General features: G+C 41.2%; 1 protein-coding gene across 1 annotated transcript in view; it reads right to left on the reverse strand.

Moving 5' to 3' along the window:
- FGF14 (fibroblast growth factor 14) overlaps positions 1–25,854 on the reverse strand; it is a 140,371-nt gene that overhangs the window by 13,575 nt on the left and 100,942 nt on the right. The gene's annotated exons all lie outside the window — the stretch shown is intronic.

Below are 25,854 nucleotides of genomic sequence, written 5' to 3' on the forward strand. Positions count from 1 at the left end.
ATAATATCTTCAAGAATGATCCCAAATTACTAATATACACTAGCCAGGAGAAATCACATGTCTCTCTCACCATCCACATAGAAGTTAGTATTATAACACAAGCAGTGCTCAGTTATTTATGTTCTCTTGATGGATACCTACAATTCAGAGTCATCAACTCAGTGGGACATCGCTGAAAGAGAACAAAATTTCCTTGCTATAAGCATTTCTGATATATACAGTTTGACTCCAAAAGTGAAAAAATGTTTTTGAAATGAAGCCTGTCATGTAGATCTGAATCATGACCCTCACATTTGGAGTGAGTGAATCAAAGTTGTTTAGTTTGGGAGAGCAGCCGGGAAAAGGTTGCTAATTTTTAAAACTGTCTTTATGGCATTTATTTATGTGCTAAATCTAGAATACTTCAACAGAAGTTCAAGAGAAGAACTGCTAAAAATGTATTGCCTTACCTGAATAAAAGAAGCAAAATGAATTTTAGAAAAATTAGCAATAAGCCAAATTTGTAACTGGGTTTAGAATGGGCTGCAGCTCACAGAAAGCCAGCACGTACTACAGTGTAAGGTCAAGTATAATATCATTCTTCATCCTCACAGACATATAAAAGTGGGTTAAATTATTTTTCTGCTTTAGTCCCACTCTGAACTTTCACAGAAATGTGTGGGTTTTGGCTTGAGTACGTTCTTGGCTTTAAAGGAAATGCAGCCAGAATCCTTGTACCAATGAAATGAGATGTTCTTTCTTCAAGAGCACAATCTCCTCCCCACCTAATCCTCAACACCTGGTTTCCCTTGAGATTTAAATTTGTGGTAAATACCTGCTTTAAGGCTTCAGCTTAAACGGCAACTATAACTCCTTGCTGTGTCAACACAGAGAGACATCTTTTATCTCCTGTACAAAATCTGTGTGTAAAGGCACACACCCCAAAGTATGACTGAAAAAAATTGTGTGCATTGTAGGGAATATTTTCTTCCACTGCTGTTATAGGACATCTTGGAGAAGAATGTGAGTAAACCAGCCTATCTTTCCCGGTCTCTTCCACTCAGAACAGCCATAATTCATCAGCTTGTAGACAGCGCTGGGTTCTCAGCTAGAAAAGGTCAGTGCCAAGGGAAAAATGGGACAGCACTAAATTAAGAGACTGAAAGGAAGGATTTAACAACATAGCTGTTAAAACAAACCATGATGGGCTTGAGAATAAATTCTCATCCAGTCGCACATCAATCCACCATTCTGTCCCTGGATGAATAATGCAGGAGGAATACAGAGTGCTCTCAGATACAGACCAAACCTTTCCAAATAACAGTGGAATTTTTTGGCACAATTTTATCCAGACACTTACAGTCATTACTGTGGACAACCTTCTGTAATCCAAATGCCTCAAATAATATAAACTATCAAGAAAAGAAGCAAAATAATTATTGAAATGGCCAAGTACTCAAAAAGAACCAAACATGACTTTTTCTTACCATTTACCACCAATGAAATCTCTGCTCCTCTGCAATACACTGAAGTGCTGGATAAAGAAAACCAATTCCACTTTTTGCCATTGCATGACAGGCATATTAACATTAATTAGCTACTATTGTGCAATGTCAGATGGAACGGTGTATTTTAATATATATGGTGGGGTTACATAGCATTTGCAGACATCCCTGAGTATGATTGTATGTCATGTCCATACGTCTCTACAAATGCAAACGTAAACATAAATAGATGCAAATTCTGAGGTATTTTGTAAGGTATACTTTAGGCTCTTTCAGTTCTACATGTTCCTTCCAAAAGATGTGTGAATTTATGAAAGTTTTAAATGGGTGTAATTTACAAGCTGAGAAGCTAGAAAAAGTTGCAAAAACCCTCAAGTTTTAAGAAGTGGCCTACTTTAATGTACTTTTTTATATTTCTTTTTTCTTTACAGTAGTTAGCTATTTTTTCTGCTTGCAGCCTTTTTTTATGACCTGTCAGTGCATGAATTACACTGCCTAAATGATTATAAAAGACAGGGGCTGGAATGAATAAGTCAGTTAGGGTAGGTCAATTACATGAACTTCTTGCTAATGTCTCTTTGTCATCCTGTTGCTGTTTTACGCTGGGTGTTCATAAGAACATGAAAGGCAAGCCCAGAGAAACCTCAGTTTGAGGAGACTAGTGCAAGGCAAAACCATTCTGTAACAAATGTAATCCATTCTCTGAGAAAATACGTTAGCTAAGTCTTCTTTTAGTTCCATGACTCAAATAAGCTGCAGTTGGCCACTGAAGGGAAGCCAAGGGAGCAGAGACCACCTTTGGGTGTTTCTTACTGAACTCTCTTTCTATAGAGCTAATAGGCATTTTAGGACAAAACCAGCAATTCTTTGCTTCTTTCACTGTGCTGCTTCTTGCCCAGCTTTGTTTTTCCACTGTGGAAGCAAAGCTGTAAGCATTCAACAGGTTTTCCCCATTTTCTTCAAAAGCAGCTTTCACATGTGAAGACAAAGGGCTCTGAATCCATTCTCTGTTCTCCTTCCTTCTCTCATTTTCCAATGAGAAGGTAGAACATGATGGACATCAAATCTGAAAGGCTGCCAAAACCTGACAGGCTGACAGGCCCTTAAATATTCTGCAAAGCTGCCTGTCCTGAAATGGATGAATATAAACACAGATCCTAAATTTCTTGCTAATATTTTGAAATGCAAGTGCAGGAAATATATATATATTTTATATATATATATATATATACTTCTGTGTGTGTGTGTGTGTGTGTGTATATATTACTTCAAATATCCATTATGCGAAGAACCTTAAAGTACAGAGATTCACACCCAAACATTCAAAAGCTGTATAGTGAATCAATAGCAAAGAAAATCCATTCTGTCTCCTCTTCTAACTAAGCAATTAATGGGAAATAAAATGTCAGCCACTAAAATGCCATTTTTGGAATGGGATCACACTGTTAACCAGTCAGAAGTGGTGAAAGGAAACAAGCCAGACGCTTCTGTGTATATCATTATATGTTAAAAAAGCAGAAACTTAATGTATCTCATTAAACAGGAGATGATTACATGCAACTGCTCACACTCAGCAGCGACGCTTGTTTTTGTTATGGATGGGTAACAGCAGGATGATTATAGATACATCCTGATGCTCAGATAAAATTCCTCTTTTAGCAACAAGCTTATAAAGGTTGATTATGAACACTGTGAATATATAGATGTCTGGCAAAACCCCTAAAGGTATAAAAACCAGTGGTAGCAAAGGATTAGGGCTTTTTAATTGCCTCAGTGTTACGATATGCTTTGCAGAACTGAAAAAAATCTTTGGAAAGAGATTTACTAAATAGTTTTTATAACAACAATAAACAAAGCAAGATTTTTATCCATAGCTGCTGGCAACCAAGTGATAATCAATGCTGCTATTTGCTCAAGGTGTTAGAAATATGACAATTTCCCATAAAATCAGTTACTGCTTTGCTCTCAAGTCTCTACCTAACTCATTGTCTATTAGAGCATATTCCTGTAACTGTCTTGCGGAAAGTAAAATTTTAATATCGCATGGATAACAACATATTGATCCTTAAATCTGTTCATGAACAATCCTGATGAATACTGAGATGTATAAACATCCAACTTTTAACCCTTCTAATGTGTACCTGAGGAACGCAGACTGCAAAAGGAAAAAAAGAATAATCACCTTTTTTTTTTTCTCTTTTTTTTTTTTTTTTTTCATCTACAGTGCTCTAATGGGAGGACTGACTCCTCTGTATCATATTGCTTTCCAGCAGAATGCATTATACCATACCCTACACACACCAGTTTTTGTGAAGAGGCTCAGCTGTGCTGAATGCATTTCCAAGAAAGCAAGGAGGTCTTACTCAAGATTATGGTTGTGTTCACTGCTGCTTGGAAGTGAATTCACATCACCTATGTTCCTGAGAAATGGAGGATCTTTCTCTTTGCCAACATGGCATCAAAAATGCATTATCTATAGACCTGAGTGGCTAATTGCAAAGTTAAAATGAGCTAGAAGATACATATTACAATTGAACTGTGTATAAAAACAATTGGAGGCATAGGGTCAGGGTCAAAACTATAGCCTACTCAAAAAAGTAAGTTAATCTGTAACCCACCCTTGACTGACAAAGGAAACATAATCAATACACATATTAAGGTGTTCCCTACTACATCATTTGTAAGAAGCAGGAGCAAACTGCTGAATGCAAAGGAAAGACTGATTTAAGATTTTACAAAGAGCCTACTGATTTCTCAAGCAAAAAGCATGGAGGTGAAAATATCAGATATTTCGATTTCCAGGTCCGTTGGAAACACAATTTTTCACTGGTTCACCAAGGCTGAGAACAGTTTTTCAAATCTTTCTTTCACAGGAAAGGATGTCTCAAGCTGTACTGTACACAAATGCTGAAATGCAAGGGATTATTCAGAAAGGCTGAAAACAGGCTGAATTTCAGCCAGTGACTTCTTTACCCTCAGAGGAAGCCTGGTGATGCCTCTGAACTTACCTTGATCTCAGTTGCCTTTTCAGAGAGCGATTACTTTACCTGTGGGTTATGAGCACTAATTTATCACTTAGTCCCTAGCTCTGCAGACCCCAGTGGTCCTTGATCACTCACATAACTTTCCTCTTACACCTTTTTTATTATTTATAGTTTACCTGAAGAGCTTTGGGGTTGTTTCCTATATTAAAACTCCTATTTTCTCCTTAGCCATGGTGGAAAGCCCATGCTCAAGACTGTGCCTAAAGTGACGCATTATTTCTTGTGGCCAGAATGTCGTCCTCACCCTTCATGTCCACCTGCTGGCTCCAGCTCTGGCCGGGGCTTCTCCCCAAGCAGGGAAATTCAGACAAGAGGACACATGCACTGCCTTATGCTCACATCCTGTCACCCTACACACGATTCTAAAATTCAGCATTGTGGCCAAAGGCAGTGGAGTATTATCCCTAGATTACCTGCCCAAGGAAGTTCAACAAAACTTCTGTACTTGCTTTTCAGATTATATCCTTTCATTCCTCCCCACCGTTTGCTTTATATTATTTCTTGTTACTATGTATTTACATGGCTGTCTTCTTTTCTTTACATGCCCAGGTCTCACAGACATTAAGAAAACCCAACAAAACAAAACAAAACAGAAATAAAGAAAAAAGAAAAAAAGAAAAAAAACCCCAAAAAAAACCAGTCAAAAAAGATCCAGAAAATTTGTTATTTTGAGAGAAGCTTGAACTGGAAAAAAATAATATCAGTAAGGAAAAGAAAAAAGTGTCCCACCACTAGACCATGGCTTAATTGTTCCAGAGCAAAGCTCCTTGTAATTTCTTTTCCTAGATATGCAAACTAATTCATTGACTGCTGTCACATCATCAGGCACTGGCCATGCTTTTGTAAGATTGTGCCTCCTTGCTTACAAGATTGTGAGAATTTTTGTCTTTTAGTATTTGTTTACCTGTGTTCCATTTTTCTTGTCCATTTCCTTCAAGTTTTTCAAGAACCTTTTGAACTGTATTTTCTCTTTCTTTCTCTCACAATAATCAAACCACCAATATATTAAAATATTGCTCTGAACCATATGAACTACTTTGCCCTGAGAATGTCACAGTGATTGCAGGCCTGTTTCCATGCCACATAACATGGAGGAACTGTACCTTGACCTTAAACTGACATAAAATAGGGCAAGGATTTTACTTTCTGCTTATACTTTCACCTTTTGAGCTATAAACACACATATCTCTCATCCTCAGCTTTACCTGGGTTTCTAAGTTCTCCCGTTGTGTCCCAAAGGCATTGCATGGCATACATTCATAGCATGTATCAAAATCGCATATATGTTCTGCTCTTATTCCTATTGAATTAGTTCACTAAGTTCTTAAAATTAAGCAAAAATGGCTGATGAAGCACCTATGCTTAGACTTAAATTCCTGTTCCATTTTTTTACACCTCTTTTAGCTTCTACCTTTTACTTTGGTCCAGATAGATACAAGCAGTCCCATGTAAGCCTGTGTGTAAGAACCTATTTTTCAATATTTTATTCATCACAACTGAATTTGGTCCTCATGATGGTACTAATACATAAATAGAGATGAATGTGTTCTTTTTCCCCAAAAAATTCCCAGTACTGCTGCCTTTGTATAGTCAACAGGTGATTTTTTTTCTTGCTGCTCATAATTCCCTACAAAACATGATTTTCATTCATATCCTCATCAAAGGGAAAGTTAAAACAAGCAGACTTTAAAAGGGCAGCCAGAAAAGGAGACATAGGATTTGCTGGATTTTTTCTCCCCTTTTTTTTCCCCACAAAAGCATTTGCACCTGTTTAAAGGGGGCAGGAGGTGAAAGATAAATACCATGCATATGATTCACAAGTATGTTTCATCATATGGAAAGACAGACCAGAGAAAAAGGGACTTACTTTTCCTGTTCTGCAGTATTTTAAAATTTATTTTCAATAGAGTTGAAATACACCTCTCATTTGCAGGAAATATGACAACACAAGATGTCATTCAATATCTAAACAAAATAACATACAGGATAATGGGAATGAAGGTATCAATTGTATATATCTGTATAATAAAAAAATACATTTCTTCCATATGGAACCAGAACACATTAAAGATTGCAGTAGCCTTTAACCCGGAGGGTTAGATACACAAGCTCCACTGAAAAGGCAAGCAAATACAACCTTGTGACCGGGACTCAAGCAGCTGGTTTGAGTCCACGAGTGTCAGGGCTGGTGTCACTGGTGTTAGTGTCCAGTGGCCGGGGGGGGCTGCCAGACTGCCACATCTCCAGCCATGCCCTCTGCTTCACTGGCACATCCCTCACAGCAAGGGGCAAGGCTGCAGAAGTGGCTGTTTCCACAGTGGAATGAAGCGTAAATGAGAAACTTGCTTTCTGTGTCCATGATCTCCAAGGGCCAAGGTACAGACAGAACACAGACACATCTTAAAATGCATGAAACCCATGATTTGTGGAATAACAAATGAAAGAGATGGCAAAGAAAGGGAGCTTTGACTGCAAAAATTGGAAGATTTTCCTTACTGTATTTGGTGTTATGCTGCCTTGGTGTAGTTCTTTTTTTTTTTTTTTTTCCTTTTTTTTTTCTTTAAGAGAAGTTTATCTGTGAGTTTTAACCTATCATCAGTGGTATTTCCTCAGGGCTTTGTTCGTGCCACTTCCATTCCTTTGCAAAGACTTTAGACAGCTACAAAAAAAACCCTACTTCGTTTAGGGACTATGACCTATTACTCTGTTCAAATGTCTGAATTTTATAATGGGTTGCATATAGAAAGGTGGGAAAATAACAGTAAGGAGACCAGGTCTGCTCATAGAGGGTTGGAGCTGCAATGTTTCATTCATCAAAATTGAGATTGCACAGGCATTAGAGGAGAAGGCAACCAACACAGCATGCAATTGAAAGTAAAAAAATTACAGCAGGTGACACCCCCTCTTCTTCTGCCTCTTCTGTTTGCCTGTCAGGGCTTTTTATTTTTTTGTACTTTTGGCCTAATTAAAATCAAAGAAATCAGAAAAAAACCCAAACCAAAACCCATACATCTAGATATTTTGGAAATGTAACTTCCTACTACATAATTTACAATATTTTAGTACAGATATATCACTTGGCTATTACAGGGTTAATTTTTTATACACTGAAGGTCTCAAACGTCTGGAAAAAAGACAATTCTTATGTCCTTGTTAAATAATTAACGACCATCTATCAGACCCATTAGTGCTTAACACAATGACAGCAGCAATTGTGTCACTTTTATTGCAAACAATCACACATACTCACAATATTAAGTAAAAAATAAGCATTTCTTTTTAAATCCACATCTAAATAGAGATTGGTTTGTGGTACAATTTGTTTGGATTCCTGACAATGTAACATCTCTTTGGCTTTTAAGACCTGACCATCTTGCACCATCACCTTGCAGATTCAGTATTTCACCAAGCATTCAGAGGTGCCAGTAGGAAGCACCAAGATATTTGAGAGATCTCAGGGTGTGGAGCAGGTAGTTTGGCTGCCAGTAACAGGCTGCAAAGTTCCAAATACGACCGCTCAGAGAAAGAACACCTCTTCTTCAGATTGTGCACTGATATGATGCTCTGTCAGCGACTAAGAAGTGCTGCTGCTTGGAAGCTGCCTCTGCATGTGTGTGTGCAGGTGTCAGCCCTGCTGCTTCTCAAAACCCATCACTGTGAATTGAACTCTCCCATAGAAAAACAAATAATCAGCAATTAAAACAATGCTGCCAGAAAATATAAAATTGGAGGTGCTGGATATACCTGCCTACACCAGTCACTAATTTCAGAGAACAAACTTAATTCTCTTAGCTCTTTGCACAAGATCAATAATTAGAACACAGTGAGCCACCGTGAATTGCTTTCATAGTTTCTGTTGATGTGCTCAGTCCCCAGCAGTCACAAGAACATGCTGTTTACATTGTGTGGGATTTACATCAATAACAAACCTGGCATTTCACAAAAAGACAAACAGAAACACCTTTTTCTTTTTTTTTCCTTTTTGTTTTTTTAAATTTCTGTCAAGCTTTATATCTTCAAAGGTCTGTACTAGTTAATTCTACCCACCGTTGCCAGGAAATAGGTTGGAAAAAAGCCTTTGGAGTACATGCTATAGCTAGGAAAACCTGGGAAATTGAGATTAAAGCCAACATTTTCAAAGGCGGTCTCTGATTTTGAGATTATCGTTTTAGCAGAGAAATCTGGAGGCCAGACATTCAGTCGCACGGTGCCAGGCAGACCCTACTCTGCTCACACCAGCCTCAGAACTTCTGAAAATCAGGACAGGAATTTCAATGCTCAAAATATACAGCTATGGAAATACACAACTATGGAAATCTACTCATAAACAATTTTCCCTAAACTCACAAAATCAGTCCCATTTTTCAAGCCAGCTAAAATGCACTGCTGCTTAGGTTATGCCCCTTTAGGAAGCCTCAGGACTGGGCAGGGGTCGCTTCACCACGGGTTGTCACTGTTATCCCCATGCTGCTCCACCTGTACCTGCTGCACAACACTCAGTGCAGAATTAGATATTTCACTATCTAACTTAAAACCAGCCCACATCTAAACACATACGCAGATCAAACACAATATAGTTTTTCAATTGTAAATCAGCCCTTGAACCTATTTAGCATGGAGGTGAAATCAGTGGTGTCAGTTGTGTAACTATTTAAGAAAAAGGGAATTCACTAAATAGATGGCAATGTACTTTTTAGGAAGGACAGGCCAGGAAGGTGAGGGGGTGGAGTTGCTCTTTATGTGAGGGAGCAACTGAAATGTATCAAGCTTTCCTTAGGGGTGGATGCAGAACAAGAACAAGTTGAGAGTTTATGGGTGAAGATTAAGGGGCAGGCCAGCATGGGAGACACTGCTGTGGGTGTTTACTACAGGTCACCTGATCTGGATTGATGAGGTGTTCCACAGACAGCTGGAGATAGCCTTATGATCACAGGCCCTGGTTCTCATGGGGGGCTTCAACCACCCTCACCCTAATACCTGCTGGAAAGACAACACAGCTAAGTATACACAATGCAGGAAATACCTGCAGAGCATTGATGGTAACTTTTTGGTGCAGGTGGCAGAAGAGCCAATGAAGCAAGGTGTGCTGCTAGACCTTGTACTAACAAACAAAGGACTGGTTGGGAGTGTGAAGACTGGGGGCAGCTGTGGCTGCAGTGACCATGAGATGGTGGAGTTCAGGATCCGGCATGGAAGAATCAAGACAATAGGTACAATGGCAACCCTGGACTTCAGGAGAGCTAACCTTGGCCTCTTCAAGGACCTGCTTGGAGTGCTAGAAGGTAGGGGGGTCCAAGACAGCTGGCTGATATTCAATATCAGTTCCTCCAAAGTCAAGATAAGTCTCTCTCCATGAGTAAGAAATCAAGCAAAGGGGTCAGGAGACCTGCATGGATGAGCAAGGAGCTTCTGGCAAAACCCAAACAGAAGAAGGAAGCTCATGAGATGTGGTAAAAGGGACAGGCCACTTGGGAGGAATACAGGAACATGCAGGGAGGTGACAAGGAAGCCTAAGGTCTGGCTGGAATTAAATCTGGTGAGGAAGGTCAAGGACAACAAGAAGGGCTTCTTCAAGCACATCGGTTGGAAAAGAATGACCAGGGAAAGTGTGGGCCCACTGCTAAATCAAGTGGGTACCTTGGTGATGAAGGACACAGGGAAGGTGGTTACTGAATGTCTTCTTTGCTTCAGTCTTTACTGCCACGGCTGGCCTTCAGGTTTCCCAGACCCTGGAGGCAAGAGAGGAAGTCTGGAAAATGCAAGACTTTCTCCTGGTTGAGGAGGATCTGAGATTAGAGATTAGACATTAGAGCAGGGGTCCTCAAACTTTTTAACCAGGGGGCTGGCGCGCAGATGCAGTGGCAGGCAGCCATCTGCGGCTGCTTGGTTTCCCCCCCCAACCCCCGGCGGAGGGGTGCGGGGGGGTTCTGTAAATACCGGGGGCCGGATTGAGGACCCTGGGGGACTGTATCCAGCCCATGGGCCATAGTTTAAGGACCCCTGCATTAGAGATCACAAGCAAATTTGACACCCACAGATCCATGGGCCCTGATGGGATGTACCCCCAAGTGCTGAGGGAGCTGGCAGATGTTACTGCTAAGCCACTCTCCACCATCTTTGAAAGGTCATGGAGAACAGGAGAGGTGCCTGAGGACTGGAGGAAAGCCAATATCACTCCAGTCTTCAAAAAGGGCAAGAAGGAAAACCCAGGAAAACCCTGGTCAGCCTCACCCATCCCTGGAAAGGTGATGGAACAGCTCATCGTGGAGGTCCTCTCTAAGCATGTGGAGGAAAAGATTATCAGGAACAGTCAGCATGGATTCACCCATGCCTGGCCAACTTAATGGCCTTCTGTGATGGAACGACTGACTGGGTAGGCAAGGGGAGAGCGGTGGATATTGTCCGCCTTAACCTCAGCAAGAGCTTTTGACACTGTCTCCCATCACATCCCATAGGTAAGCTGAGGCAGTGTGGGTTAGATGGGTGGGCAGTGAGGCAGGCTGGGGACTGGCTGGTGGCAGAGCCCAGAGGGTTGTGATCAGTGGCGCAGTGTCGGCCTGGAGGCCTGCAGCCGGCGTGTGCCCCAGGGGGCAGTTCGTCCGCGGCCTGGATGAAGGGACAGAGTGCACCCTCCGCACGTTTGCTGGCGATACAGAACTGGGAGCAGTGGCTGACACACCAGCAGGCTGCGGTGCCATTCAGCGAGACCTGGACAGGCTGGAGAGCTGGGCAGAGAGGAACCCAATGAAGTTCCACAAAGGCCAGTGTAAGGTCCTGCCCGTGGGGAAGAACAACCCCGCACACCCGTACAGGCTGGGGGCTGACCTGCTGGAAGGCAGCTCTGTGGAGACGGACCCGGGAGTTCTGGTGGACAGCAAGTTGCCCCTGGGCCAGCAGTGTGCCCTGGTGGCCAAGCAGGCCAGTGGGTTCCTGGGGTGCATTAGGAGGAGTGTGGCTGGCAGGTCAAGGGAGGTGATCCTGCCCCTCTGCTCTGCCCTGGTGAGGCTGCACTGGGAGTGCTGTGTCCAGTTCTGGGCTCCCCAGTTCAAGAGAGACAGGGAACTACTGGAGAAGGCTCAGCGGAGGGCTACAAAGTTGATGAGGGGACTGGAGCACCTCCCTTATGAGGAAAGGCTGAGAGAGCTGGGCCTGTTTGGCCTGGAGGAGAGAAGATGAAGAGGGGATATTATCAATGCATACAAATATCTTAAGGGCAGGTGTCAGGAGGATGTGGCCAGGCTCTTTTCAGTGGTGCCCAGTGACAGGAAAAAGGACAACAGGGACAAACTGCAACACAGGAGGTTCCACCTGAATATGAGGAAAAACTTCTTCACCTTGAGGGTGACAGAACCCTGGCACAGGCTGCCCAGGGAGGCTGTGGGGTCTCCTTCTCTGGAGACATTCACAACCTGCCTGGCTGCAACTCGGTGCAACCTGCTTTAACAGGGGGTTGGACTAGATGATTTTCAGATGTCTCTTCCAACCCCAACCATTCTGTGATTCTGTGAAATGAGTTTGGAGGATAAAATCTGCAAGTAGGAGAACATACAGAGGAATTGAACAGAGCAAGAAAAATGGTCCGAACTTAGTCTGGGAAGACCTGGACAAATAGGAGGAGTGGGCATGGGACAAAGTTGTGTGATGATACTACAGAAATTCAGAGAAGAAGCAGTACAGATATTCAAGGGGCTCAGCCATATGAATTGGAAGGAAAGTTCATAAGGGCTGAGACACTGCAGGTGAAATGCACTGGTCTAAAAATGTTGTGAATAGAAACCTCTCCTCTCATATATTCAGTGAGGTGCTAGGGTTTGTTTGCAGAGCTTCTGGGAAGTTTTATGACTGCAGAATGGTTTTTTTCCATTATTAAAAGTGTACCTGGATCAGCTAAACTTATAGGATGGGCCTGAGGGCATCCCACTTCTCAAGTCTGGACGTACTGTGGCTTTGCCTCATTTCTACGACACGAGGGAGAGGCTTCTTTTCTAAGGAAAAGGAAAGGAAAAGCTAATACCCAATCTTCCTGCCACTCCTCCCTTTTTAAAAATCACTCTCCCAGCATGTTCTGGGTGATCCCATCAGAGATACTGACCCCAGGACAGAAAGGTCAGCAGATAACATAAACCTCCCTTCTTTGCTGGTCCTCTTCCCAAGCTGTGGACCTTCCTAGATCTGGGAAGTGAAAGGGTATGTTCACAGTGCAATTAAGTTGCCACAGACGTTTTTCAGCCTGTGACTGTAAAGTAGGCAGAATTCTATATCAACTACTGTTTCAGAGCTCTGAAGTGAGCAGCCTATTTGCTCATGATGATATCCAGGGGAGTACCATCTGCCCCCGGCCTCAGCTGATCAATTTGTGTTAGAAAAACTATTTCAGACACAGAAATTAAGTAAATGGAGTCATGCTTACAAAGAAAAGGGGGAGAAAAAGCCCCCCTGCTTTGTTTTTCTAACCTATCACTGCCCTCAGAATGCTATTGCAGGTATTTCCTTATTTTCTCTTATCAATAATAACAAAGATGGGCAATACCTGAGAAAAAAGAATTATCCCCTCTCTACCCACACAGTGTCTGTCTCTTGCCTGACACGTCTCAGGCTTACGACGCGTACAACACCCACAGTCTGCATACCTTTTACCAAAGAGCTATCTGGTGCCTCAGCTTGTGTATCTATTAAACGTAAGACTGACTCAAACCTAATTTACAGTGGGTTACAAAGTAAAGGTAAAATTCTGAAATACTACACTGCTTGGAAAACTGATACAAAAATAAAAATATTCAGAGTCCTCATTGGGGGATAAGAATTAATGTTTTAATTACTTAGCTCCGTGTGTTTGATAAAAGATGTACCTGCTTTTAAAACTGAAGGTCAGTCGTTCTCTTTGGTTAAACTACACAGCTACCCCTGGCCAGAGATTACACCAAGTAACAAACCAGTAAATACATGACATGGTGTTCTGGGTGTTCACATCAGTGCAATTCCATGCTCACTAGCACCTAGAAACGATTGCCAACATGTAGAGTGAGCATTGCCTCCTTGGCATACATCAGCTTTCAGGGGGAATCAGTAAGAGAGGGAGAGGCAGGAAAAAGCAAGGACTGTGCCTAGATGCAGGGGGGTTCTTCATGTAAGAGAAAGGAAGAAAATAAATGAGCAAAGACTAGCAGTACAACATAGGTAGTGAAAATATAAATCTTGCCTGATTCACTTACAGTAGTTCCCCTGGACTCTTTTAAGGTGCCTCAGAGCATGGGCTTCAAAGGCCCTTAAATAAATTAAAGCCCTGAGTTTAGCATAAACAACTCACACCGAGAAGACACTACAGGGATGTCATTAAAGGTAATTTCTCCAGGACCAGCCTGGCTCCTGCTGAGGATGCAGGCGTGAGGGAAGCAGGGGGATGATGCTGGGGCAGGAAGCAGACTCTTTCCCTGGTACCCTCCCAGGGGGTGCACAGACAGACCCCAGATTTTGGGGGATGCACACTCAGACCCTGGATTTTGGGGTCTGCTTGGAAATTGCCACAGCGTATGGCAGCTGTAAGTATCGACCTGAGCCTCACAGGGTAAACCACCGAGCCGCAACGGACTTTCAACTTCATTTGCTTTCATATTCTTCCAGGCAAGCCCAGCAGCCAGGGTGCGCAGGCGAAGGAAGCTGCTCCTGGCTGGGACTCGGCTCAATTTATGAATATTAAAACAGTCTCTCTCCCTTTACTGAAACTCAGCAGAAGCCAGGCTTTCATTATCTTGGCCATTTCTTTATTATGCTTTTATTAGATTTTGCTTCTAAAATCATGTCCTTGAGCAATTTAGTATTTACATCTTTTTAACTTACGGGGAGTATTTTTGCTCATATGTCACTGCTTGTTGACATGTCAGGGTAAAACCTTCTGTATGTATCGCCAAAGTTAAAAGTAAATAAATTACCTCTTGTATTTCATGAATCATATTTTTATTTCCTGATAATTCACTGCTTCAAAAGGAAAACAGAAGCAGTAAATGAACAAAAAGGCAGAAATTACGTGCTTACGTGCTCTTAAATGAAATGCTAAACATCATGCAAAAATTACAATATTAGCATGAACTTCTTTGTTTTAATGGCATGAACATTTTTCTGACTTGCTGAAACCTCTACCTAGAGTCAGACCTCAGGGCCAATGAGCAGAATGGCAAATAGACGCTGAGTAAAAGTACCCTTGAATAATTTATAATCATCAATGTTTTGTCTAAATATAATATTTATGACTCTCATTTATGAAATTACCTAATGAAACAGAAAATGTTATGAGGTATAATTTATTATATTAAAAAGAAAATCAGGAACATTCAATTACTGGTATGGATAATCTCAGCTGAATTGAAACCTTATTGCTGGGCACTCTAATTCTTTCTAAGGCTCAGAAGCTGCAGATACATTGCTTATAGAACAACTGTTCTTCATGAAGAACAGAGAGGCCCTACAGCACCCAGGAGAGTGCTTGTTATATTTATTTTACGTGGAATAAACCAGCAGTCTTCAAAAATCTCCATCGCCTTGGATAACAAAGCCCCAACCTGCAAACACTTAAAAATATTAATAACCCTAATTACTATACCCGACACTAGAGGGACACTCATATATTTAAACTAAAATATATAAATAACTGTAATAAATAACATCATTATTTGAAGATAGGTACTCTGTGAAGAATTCCAGGTATTTATCAATGCAGGTTCCTGTAAGTAGATATGGAGATGACTTCATCTATACCTGCCATGAATAAAGTCACAGTTGAAAACTGTCAAAACACATAAATCTATAATCTAGAGACTGGAAACCTAATCTAAGGCAAAATGCCTGGATTAGGATACTTTTCTCTCCTATGCTTTCATAGCCAAGATATTTATTCCAAAGTGATAACTGCTTTCACAAAATACTACTCTGCATGAGTAAGTTAGCTGCACATGATGTGAGTGACAGTGAAGGGAACTAGGTCAGCTGTGCCATTAAAAAAAAAAGATATATTACAGCAGCCAAAACCAGAACACAAATAATAAAGTTTTAAAGAGGTCTTGGGGATTTTTATAATGTTAAAAGTTCCTTCCTATTGTTCCATTAAATTTGTATTTTACTCTGTGTTTCTATTTTCCTCATACTACAAGTAGATCCAACATTTTTCTTGTGAAGAGCCATATCCCCATTTCCTCAATGGCAAAAGATCTTACATTTGATTTATTACAGAGCAAGTGTTATCATCTAATTCAGTAAATCAATACATTTAAACGTCTATTCTGGCAAAGCAATGAGCCCTTTTCCAATACTAAAAGTTACATATCTCCTCAAATAGAGTCCCTTGCCAAAACATGTCCCTCTACTGTGTCTCTCTTCTCTATTGCTGATACCAGGTTCAGCATCACTGCCCTGTCTTCCTCAGCTCATCTGACATCTGAATTAGACGAGGTTCTTCCTCCAGCTACGCGGATGTGCTTTGCTTCTCATCTATCTACCCTAAAAACCCACTGAGAGATAGTTTGGGTTTGGATACAGTTTATTATGATACGAATCCAAATATATGAGATAGCCCATGAGACCAAAACTACAAGACACCAGGCAGTAACCTCAATACACGATTGATTTTAAGTTCCAGTTCATGAAACCGATTTACAAGTGCTCATTGAAAGGTATATGAAACTTCTGACACGGAACAGGCGGCAACTAACCCACCAACCCACAAAACTCTTTGCTGTTGTAGCATTAAGTGTTTCAGATCCCCTGAGTGACGCTCTCCTTGGATTTTGTATGCCTCAGCAATTAAACACACCAGTGATACAAAAAGGCGGTCAGAGATAATGTATTAATGGGAGATAGCGATGCTGTTACTTCTAGCTCAGAACAAGGTACTCAACCGTAAAAGGTAAGTCCAGGTTTCACTGAACAAATTATAAGCACCGCACTGTTACTCAGCCATTTGGTTCCCCTTCTTCCAAATGTGAACATCCAAACCCATGATGATCTCTTCCTCTAGATGAGCACAGAATAACATTTAATTAATCATAAAAAATATTGAGATCTTTTATATTTTCTCTATCATTTTTAATCTTATTAATTTATGGCAGGTTTCAAGTATCTCTCTACAAGTAAAGGGAGAAAATTACGAAATGAATCTTTTTTTTGTAATCACAAGGTTAAAGACACGAGTTTGAAGAAAACCAGCATAGTAACCATGCGTTCACTCACAGGCTCACTGACCTTTTATTTACCCAGACCCCTCATCTATAGTGTTACTACTGAGCCAGGCTGAGCAGACAGTTGGATGACCCCACCAGGGAAGAACCAGTGTAAGTCTTGTGGCAGAGCAGTTTCATGAACAAGCCTGAAACACCCACAGCTACACAGTGCAAATACATACTGAGGACTCAACAAGAACTGCATTTTTGTCATTACCAATAATCTTTCTTAACAGAAGAAGATGAATGCCATTAGCACCAAGGATTAACACAATGCAGGACCATAAGTCCCAACAGTTTATTTAATCCTATAGCAGAAATTGGTATTAACACTCTCTGGAATTTTACTGATAAGTAAATGAGACCCGAATACACAGAGAGGTGATGAGAAAAGCCTTTGGAAAGGTGAGCTGAATTATTTTATTGCAAAGTATTGCTAAGAGCTACTTGTTCAGAAGAGCCCAGCAAGAGATGGGGCTGTGTGGAGCCGGAAGAAGAAGAAGAAGGATGAAGGTATGTCCTCTCCCAATCAGCCTTTCATGTTTACTACAGCCACAGGAGTAAGAGTGAAATAATGGATTTCCCCATTCTTCTCTGGAGGGAAAGGGGACTCAGCTGTGATTTCCAGAAGTGGAGGCAGGTAAGAGTGGTCTCGTTGCTTGCGTCAGGCCATTGGCTGTATGTTGGGCTACTGCACGAGACTCAGGACTTGTGGGGCTCTGCTTGGGCTTGCCCTTGCGTGCCTGGGGCTTTGCTAGAGCTTGTTAACCCATAGAAGCAACTGCCACAGACTCCCAGAATAACTCAGGTCAAAAGAAACCTCAGAAGGTCCTATCTCCTGCTCAAAGCAGGGTCAGCTACAAGAGAAGGCTGCTCAGGACTTTTTCTGGCATTAGTTTACCTTCTACGTTGGCGGCAAGCAATTACCAGAGAATTTCAACTCTCCTTTAATTAAAAGTTTTCATTTCCACAGCTGTTAAAAAGACTCTGAACAGGAGGGCATATAGTGCTTGGAAGGCAAGAGAAAATTAAATTAAACTTGTTATTTTCTATCTGTTTTCAGATGTCCTAATTTTTAAATCAATGCTTTCCAATGACTTGGGAGGAACAGGGCAGTACTATACCAGCAACAAAGTGGTTATGCTTTAACAGGTTTCTAAGGCACTTCCAACTCAGGACATATTTAAATTGGCTTTTATCAGATGATAGTTACTGTACTACAAACACAAACTCTTTAAATTTCAAGCTTCACTTTAAAATGTAAAATTTCCTCCAACTTCAGCAACCCTTATAATTACTTATTTTAGTGGCAATCCATACACTCTAAATGTCTGCAGACATGTCTTCAGTCTACATCTGAAGAAAAAGAGAAGCTAAATTCACAGCCAAAAAAAGACATGTCACCACTTTCTGTTCACATTGTTTTCCAAATTAATTTCACAGCTTCAGAAATAAATTATTACTTTTAAAATGTTTAGTTAGTGGAAAGAATAGTAAACAATTAATTTTCTCTACATGGTGCTTAGTTTTGATTTGCAACAAACCTTTCAGTATATCAGCCTTAAGACTCCTATGCACCGTATTGTTAATACCCTATATAGTACCATAAGAAATAGAGACAGAATTAACCTACTGTTCCACTTCTAATCACTTTCCACTTTTAAAACAACACATGGCTGAGGCTGAAAACATTTCTGAGAATTCTGTTTGTTTAGCAAAATTTAATAGCAGCTTAAATTACTCTTTCCTTTAAATTCTGTTGAGATTACGCTTAAATATATCAGTAGTATTCTAATGTATTTCAATCAAAAATGCTTAACACCAAGGCAAGTTTTTGTGTTATATGTTATTAGCTGCTTTGCAGAACTGAGCAAATGCTGCTGTTCCCTTCTTCCTGCAGGAACACAAGCAAAGGCAGATCCTGAGATTAACAACCCTGTGACAAGTAAAAGCAAAGGCATATTTGCATCTTCTAAAATACCCACTCAGGTAAAGCCCTCTCACCCTGCCTAACACCCTTCTCTTATTTACTCTTTCTGCTGCACCACTCTTGGCTCTTCTAAGCACCTGCACCACTTCCCTACCTGTGCTCATCAAATTCCTTTGTGTCACTTCCAGTGTTCTGCACTCTCCAGGTCTGGGTGAGGGCACCAGCTGGCCCCTGGGCTAGCGAGAGACACGCAGCCTCCAAAAGCGCCGGTGCCTCATGTGCCCTGGTTTCACGAGCTACGTGAAAATCTGCTTCACCTCAGGGGGAGCATTAGCTTTCACCCACTTTTAGTCAGCAGTATAAACATAGCCCTAGCTATGTTGCAGATTTCCATGGTTTTCAGAAAAATGTCTTTATTATTGAATAACAGTTTTTTACCTATAGCAATACTAAACAATAAAATGGATGGGAAAACACAGACTTCTTGCCTGTCCGTCGCTTCATCCAGACAGTAGAAAATAAATAGAAACAATAGGAGAGAAAAGTGAGGGACCCTTCCCAACATCTTTTCCACAGCCAAAAAACTAGACATTTACTGCAATAATTTGGAGCCTGGGATATGAAGCCTGTCAAGGATTTTGCAGCATATGTGCAAGCATTTCCAGTAGATAGACAAAGAAGCTTTGTAATGACTTACAGTCAGAGACCAGGACTGTTGCCAATCTTTATTATAATGTTTCAGTGCAGAAAAATAACTGTTTTGGAGACAATCACCCCACAACACTTAAGAGCAGATTTAGCTACCAAAAAAACCCCAAAACCCTAAACCAGGACAAACTGGTAAAGTTGTTTTTCTGGAAGTGTGGGAGGGAGCAAATGAACTTCTTTTTGTGGAGCACATAAGGAGAAAATTCTCAAATCAGAGCCAAACCAGAGTGCAGATGTATACAATTTACAGTTAAGGAAATAAAAGAACAGCAGGCTATTGTAAAAATGGAGCCACTCTTAGCCAAAGTACATAAGCAGCACAGTGAGGTTTTTGTCCTGCAAATTTCTGAGCTCTCCCCCCATAACCTATAATGAGTGTAAGTGGATAATACACTGCTAACTCTATAAAGACATAAAATTGGTCTCTTTCTGGAGCTTTTGGACAGTCTCAAAGTGCATTCTACAAGGATAACAACCTTGTGTCTGATTTACAGTGCTAAAGATCATTCAGATCTCACTCTTGGCACACCAGGGTAAATAACTGAAGTGAAAATTATTGCTCAGACCCTCAGAGTCGCAAACGAACCACTGCACTACCCAGCAGGCTTCCTGCTGGTTTTAGTCAAACAATTTCACAAATTCAAAACACAGACTTTGGAAAGGATCGGCATCCTCTCCCTGAAACCTCCATCATGGTGCAGATGAATCTGGCCCTCAGACAAGACGGTGTGCTGAGTGCCTGTGCGGCTGCGTGCCGAGTGATACTTTCGTGGAACTCCTGGAGCAAATGCATCACATGCTGACACGTTTTGTGAGCTGCCCTATATTCTCAAGAGCGGTCACAAAATAAAAAAAAATAAATAATCTCGTCGTTTGACTTTTCCTGTGCTAATCTGCGCTACTTGGCCAACCAGTGTGAAACTGAATAGCTGATGGCAATTTTATGTGAAAAAAAATCACCCAAATCTGGGAGTTTGCAGGACCATGGAATCGCTCCAAGAGGCTTTCTGATGAGTCATTATCCAGCTGCCTGAAGCTTTTGGCAGCAAAGACATCAAAAACATATTACGACTGCACAGCTTTCGCTCTGGGTCCTTGCTTCGAATGATTTTTTTTTGCCTCTCTGTACTGCTAACTACATTATTTGCAGGATATTTTTTCATGTACCGCTAACTGTAATCATTGCAGGATATTTATTCACTTAGTATTCTGCTTAAACCACAATATTAGATGGCTGTTGGGTGGCCTTGGATGGTGCTATTCAGTGACAGTGGTTGTAAATGTCACATTTCCTCAGACTACAACTGCATCAGCCAAATTTTCCTGCTTGTTGTTTTTTCCACAGATGCCCTGAGGAAGATTTTCATCCCAGGCAGTGACCTACATTAGGGCAGGCTGGCTGCCGCAGCCACGGGAAGCACCTTTTAATGCTGAGCTCCAACTCCAACTGCTGTTTCTCATGTGAAGTCTCTCACACCCTTCCAGTCTTCCAGGAAATAACCAAAGCCTTTAAAAAAAAAAAATATCCACGGGAATTATTCCGAAAAGAATTAATTACTTTATACCAGTTGTCACTGAAAAGTGTTCCACTCGTGCCAGAGAGACAAAAAACCCCAAGCAAGGGTACATACACTAATACATGTACATGTCTGTTTAGGGTGTAACTACTATGAGTACACACTCCTCAAACATAGGACATATACTCTACCGTATAGCCAGTAACAACAGATAGGATCTCTTTTGCATAACTTTAGTTATCAAGTCGTCTTATGCAGCGAGTTGAGAGAAAGGTGTACCATCACAGTGTGGCTGGCCCCTTGCAACCTTGGACGTTGAAAATAAGTAGGACTGATTGCCCTCTTAGGGTGTTTCTTCTCTTACACTGGTCATAAAGAACATCTAGGAGACTGATCCCCTGCTAACTGCTGAAGCCCAGAAAAAAACCCAACAACTAAGCCATTGTGTGTGGAAAAAATACTCAATAGTAAATATATGGCCAAGTGTTATGACAGTAAGAGCACGTCCTTTAATAAATTATAAAAATGAATGTTTAACTTCCCTTATTTTGTGTTTAGAAGCACAGGGATCTATACTGCCAGCAATGCAGCAGTACCTAGCAGAGAGATGTCTCTAAAAAATAATGCTGGGTGAGCACCTGAAGACAATTAGCATTGGGGAACCTCAGGGTTTGAAGTGGTATTACTGTTTACTACTCAGCCTCGCCAAATGCACACTGCAATGGAGGAAAAACCAATACTGTTGCTATATGTCAGAATACATTAATTATAAAAAAAAAAATATGTATTTAACTAACAATCATTGGCTTGTGTTCCAAATTGTGTCCATATAGAGGGACCATAGGGTCCATAACCGTAGGGTTTGCACTCAAACCTCATGGATACAGGCCACGCAGCTTCAGTTATAGGATCAGGGCTAATACAGTTTTTAAAAGAGGGGGGTGGGGGGTGGAAAAAGCCAACAAATGACAGTTGTTGGGATTGTAAACGGTGAAGTTTAAAATATGATTGGCTGGTTTTGCTCAGGCAATCTATCTACACCTCCATACTACATCTGTCTCCATAGCAACTGTAGCCTGGGAGGTGTTTCCAAGACTCTAAGAGCAATTAATTTTCCAGATGATGTAAAACAGTATCCCTATTCTTTTGTAAAGGAGTTAGTTGGAGTGGACCAAGTATTCCAAGAGCCCAAATACAATAGCTAACAAGATGTATTTCCTAGGATCATTTACTCATGGTTATGATCGTTATTCAATAACATGCTATATGCATGCAACAGTAAATTTTAGGAAGGTGCGGAAGAAGAATATGCTCAGTCCACAGGGACTGGAAACCTGAGGTGGCCCAAGGCAAATAAGAAGGGCTGAGCAGCAGCTTGGTCACTGCCTGCAGGTGTCTGCTCCCAGCAGGACACACAGTGGCACACAGACTGGAAAAGGTCCATGCTAACAGGTGTCTTCTCACCTTTCCAACCTGTGGCACACAGACTATATAAATAAACCATTAACTGACATAACTAAAAGCTTGCTCCACAATCATACGACATCACTAATGTTTTTGCTTATGTTCAGCAACCAAACAGGAATTCACACCAGTACTTCTGCTCTGGGAGCTGCAGACCACTCTAACATGTCACTGGCTTTAACAGCAAGTAGGACTGCCCCTGCAAAAAGCGGAACAAAACAAATCATCACGTCGCACTGCACAGTATTTCAGAAGCAACCACACACGAGCAAGTGCTTTGAGAGCCATAAGATGCTGTGATTTAATCAGAAGACAGTTTCTGTCTGGACAGAGAGTTTATCTTCTAGATAGAAGAGTGAATAACACAATGGTTATAAATTAATTTTAGTGAGTACATTTTAAAGTTCATGTGGTTTTCTAGAGACTGAAATTTAGTGACCAATCCAAATATCTCATGAAAATCCAAGTGCAGAGGTAATTCATACCTCCTCCTCGGTCCCCTTTCACTGCTGGTGCTCTCCATGCTACACATGGATGCTTATACGTATTATCAAAACCTGCATGCTCTTCGGCTCTGCCTTGCTCCTGGCTCACAGCCACCTAACTCAGAAACCAGTGCTACCAGTGAAACTTTAGGCAGAACACTGTACTTCTGAAGCATGTGTTTCCTCAATCACATCAGTAAAATACAGAGGGACATGGCAATGTACATAAAACCAACTCATGTGTGTTCCAACTCATGTGTGTTCTGGAAGAAGAGCAGCTCCTAAAGGTCATGGCAGTGAACAGTCTTGGCAATATCTGAGCTGGCATCAACAGAAGCAACTGCTGCTTTTTCCTCAAACTGCCTCTCCTCATCCTTAATCCGACTGCAGTCTTCCTGCAAGCAGTATTTTCTCCTGACACCTCATCATCATCTTATTTCATTGCTTTCATCACTAGAAACTCCTTCTCCCTTCCTGCCCTGTAGTTTTCAAAGTCAACCACTTGAGGAAATTCTGATTATCATCATTTACTCTTCACAAACCCTGGTAATCTGGTCCTAGATCTATCATAGTGTTTTGCTAGTGCTAATCCCTCAGTTGGTATTCATTTACCCTTTTAATCTCTTTGGGCATGCAGTTACCACCATACACTTACTACTTCTACCACTATCACCAATCTTTTCTTAAATGTTATTTTATAAATGTGAAAACATTGCCAAGGTCACAGTAATAGCAAGTGTAAGAAGCAGACAGATGGGACTGCATTGAAGCAGCAATCAAGAAGCCCACTTCAATTGATTATTTATGTTAGAAAAATATTCCTGTTCACCTCAGCCTTTCATTAAGGAGGGATGAGGTTGGATAAAGGTTTTGAACTTGAGCCTATAGAAAAGCACCTGACTTCTGAGCCAGCTGCTCAGACCTCAGCTCAGGGCAGCCCAGATGTAAAAGTCCTCCTGGTCATGGTGCAAAACTGTCACAGCCATGACACATTCCACGCTAATCAGCGTGGGTTCAGCTGGAAACTGTGTCATCCCCCCCATTTGAAAATTTAAGGAGCGCATCCTTGATTAATCCATTATAAGAGATTTGCCCAGGAGCTGAGAAAGCTCCAGCGACCCAGGATCGATGCATAGCAGTGCTATTTGCATTGATACTAGACAAATCACATCTGGTTTGGGTGGTCCCATATATACTGTCCATGCATACTGACTAACAGGGGACAACAGTCTCTTTATACAGCAGTGCAACCTCAAATTATAAAGCCATTTATCTTGATTTAAATAATTTACAGATTGGCATATTGGATTTTCTACAGCTAAAAGCTTTGCTACTTCCGATGTGGCATGCTGGGGAAACACCTCCAGCTCACGTAACCCAAGTGACCTCCAGTTGGCTGAGGAACAGAGGCAAAGGGGAATTTCAGACCCCATTCACTTTCAGCTTATTCATGTACCTTAAAGCAAAACCTAGGGAATCATAGACAAGAGGGACAGAAACTAAAGCAACTAATTTCATCTGTGGGTTACGCATAGGAGGAAGATTGGAGATACTTGCCCAAATAGTTACATGCATGAAAGCAAACTAACCCTCTGCTTGCTTACACTGCAAACCCAAAAATTTTCTGAAACAGGAGAATAAATAATCCACTTAATCTTCAGCCATCTGCAGCCTAACTAAATGTATGGAGTAAAACTTCACGTAATGTGCAAGTTGTCCCTACCTACATATAAAATTCTGTGTGCGTGTGTGTGTGGTCATGGTTGTTGGTGGGTTTTTTTCAGGTGTCATTCAGGATAAGAAGTCCATGAGTTATATCAGTCATGTCTGTGAGCCTGTTGCTTCATTTTTCTACGTGAAGCTCTTAAGAATCCCTAGATCTAATGTCTTGTTAGTAAATGTTTGTTCTAGTTTGATCATGCAATTTCTAGCAAGTGCAAATGTGAACCAATATCTTTTTTGTTAAAGGAATCCCTCAGTCTGTAAACCAGGGTGGATGCTAGCAGCACACAGAAGACAGGCTGTGTTAACACCATCCATTCCCAGTTGATAGGCTACATCATTCTCTCCTTTAACCGACTCTCAGACAACACCCAATTTAACTGTCTAAGCAAGATTAATCCATACCAGAGAAAAACAAGACAGCCTTCCCTTGATGAAGAAGTAAACCAGCAGATTCCCAAACCACAGTGCCAAAAAGCTCTTTTACCAAAGAGGGAAGCCTCTTTCTGGTGATGTGGCCAGTCAGCAAAGGATGTTCCCTGTGATGGAGCTAAAGAACACTATTTAAAACATACTGGGCAGGTACTTCTTGAAGGCATGAGTTATAATAAGGATTACTATAAATGCTGGTGAGTAAAAATAATATTTATTCAGTGCCATTATAGTGAAGTACCATAAGAATAGCCAAGCCACACAGGATTTCAAATATTTCATTATTTTCCAATAACATTGTTTCTCTATTACGTATTATAATCTATCTTATAGCTGATTGTGTAAAAACAGTCCATATTTTCAGAAAAAAAGCAAACATAAAAAAACCCCGGAGGAATATTACAGGAAATTGTTATAGTGTAAAAGTGTATAGTTACTGACAATACTGGAAACCGGGATGAGGATAAAAATATATGGCCAAGATTCCCACCAGTGACTAGAAATACAAACGTCCAGACTCAAGTGTGATGCTTCAATGAACCATCTGTAACTGGCAGCCTGAACACTGCCCATGGTGCTCGTCTTTGGCTACAGCAGCAGACAGGGTGTAGTGGTCTGGAGTAGCAAACACTCTTCATTATTCTCCTTAAATTTAGACACAATGTAGGCTCTGATGTGTCTTGGCACCTGTAGTGGGTAGGCAGTTCATACAGGGACCTGAGCCCTGGCCCCTGTCTCTAGTAATCGCTGTGCAGACTGTTTTAGGTAACATGACAGGTTTGGTATCCACCTCCAGCCCACAGCAATGGGAAAGTGTACATTAATCTAAAGATGCAGTCAGTGAGGAGTAATTACGTTT

This window comes from Falco rusticolus, chromosome 2 (assembly GCF_015220075.1).
Source record: "Falco rusticolus isolate bFalRus1 chromosome 2, bFalRus1.pri, whole genome shotgun sequence".
Classification (NCBI taxonomy): Eukaryota; Metazoa; Chordata; class Aves; order Falconiformes; family Falconidae; genus Falco; species Falco rusticolus.